At 37.2% G+C, this 1693-nt stretch overlaps 1 pseudogene; it reads right to left on the bottom strand.

Moving 5' to 3' along the window:
• Positions 1 to 1158: 1158 nt before the first annotated feature.
• LOC126506796 (ubiquitin-like protein 5) lies at positions 1159 to 1380 on the bottom strand (annotated as a pseudogene).
• Between the last annotated feature and the right edge of the window lie 313 nt (positions 1381 to 1693).

Raw genomic sequence — 1693 nt, forward strand, 5'->3', positions numbered from 1 at the left:
TTACACTGGACACATTGTAAGCCTGCTCACATTCATGAGACATACAAAATTTCTACACAGAAAATCAAATGAGTGTCCTGTGAGTGAGAGTCTCTAGATGCATAAGTAAATAAATCCAAAATCTCTATGAGTCACAGGGCTGACATTTCACATGCTGATTTCCTATCTTCTTGTTTCCATCATTTTTTAATGTTGAAATGGATAGAAATGTCCTCCAACAGATGTTCACATAAGTAAAGATGGACTCTCTGCCAGCTCGGATGAGGACACTCATCATTGCCATCTTGGTTTGAATAACTAGATGGCAACCATATGCATACAATTGGAAGGAAAGAACAAGGGAAGACATCTGGGGAACAAGGAGCAGAAGTGACTCAGCTGACTAAATGTTAGCGCTTTTGGGTAAAGAGTTAAAACAATTCAAGTTTCCAGATGTCAGTTTGATATATTTCCTTTCAAACTCTGTGCTTAAATAAACAGCATCATTTTTATTTACTTAAGTCCCACTTTTATCATTTATAAAAGAAATTTCCCCTCATCTTTAAAAGAGTGTTTTATTTTCAACAACATGGTAAGTTTTCTTCTTAAATCTGCTGTCTCTTCTGAATATTTTCTTTTTTCTGTTTCCTCATTATATTAACCTAGCATGGGTTCTCCCTCTTTCCACTCATGCCCTGGGCTTGTGAGCAATGCCTGTCAAACTCATCTTATCATTGAGCATCACTCTAGTCTGCTACTGCTGGGATAGAGTGATATTTGGGTGAAAAGATGACTTTATTATGATTCTGTTTCCTCTCTGACCTTTGGTGTATTATTATCACTCATTGTAGCAAAAGACCTTGCTCTGCCTCCCTATTTTCCTGCATGGGAAAACTTTCTTTCTTTCTTTCTTTCTTTCTTTCTTTCTTTCTTTCTTTCTTTCTTTCTTTCTTTCTTCCTTCCTTCCTTCCTTCCTTCCTTCCTTCCTTCCTTTCTGTTTTTTCTTTTGTTTTTCTTTTTTTCTGTCTTTTCGTCTTTCCTTTCTTCCCTGCTTTCTTTCTTTCAGCATCAAAGTTTTTTTTTTTCCCATGTGAACTGTAAAATAAATAGGCATCTATACCAGTGTCTAATAACGATGAGAGAAAAAGGCAGGACAGGGCGAAGGGAAGAAATTCCTCTCTATTGATAATAAACCTCTGGGTTCGTTCTATCATGGATTTCATAATCTCCGAGAGACACATGGGTCTTAAATACCGTGTACCACTTGTTAAGAATTATCTTACCCCAAAAGGCTCTAGTTTGGGTCACTATCATTTTCTTAAAATCCCTGATAGTGTCATTGGTGTGGCACTGTTCTCAGACTTTCATTCCCAGATGATCTTTACAAGCTACCTTGACCATTGTGTCTGGAGTTCTAATCTCAAATCCACTAACGCCACAACCCCTAGCTCATGAACACCCTTTCAATATTTACCACCCCCCTATGAAAAGCAATTTAATTTTGTTTGTATCTTAGGGGTACGCAAATGACTACTTCTAGGGGGACCAAATATTCTTTTTTTCCTTTAGGGTTGTTCTAATGAATTTCTGTTGCCTCACTGCAAACATTTAGCCTACCCCATTTCATTTTCAGATGCACACAATTTTGAAAGACAAATGGCTTTGTACTTCTAGGACATAAGTGAAAACAATACGGATGGGGAAAATGAGAAAA

Source organism: Alexandromys fortis, unplaced genomic scaffold (genome assembly GCF_014885135.2).
Source record: "Alexandromys fortis isolate MF-2015 unplaced genomic scaffold, M_Fortis_MF-2015_v1.1 scaffold_69, whole genome shotgun sequence".
Lineage (NCBI taxonomy): Eukaryota > Metazoa > Chordata > Mammalia > Rodentia > Cricetidae > Alexandromys > Alexandromys fortis.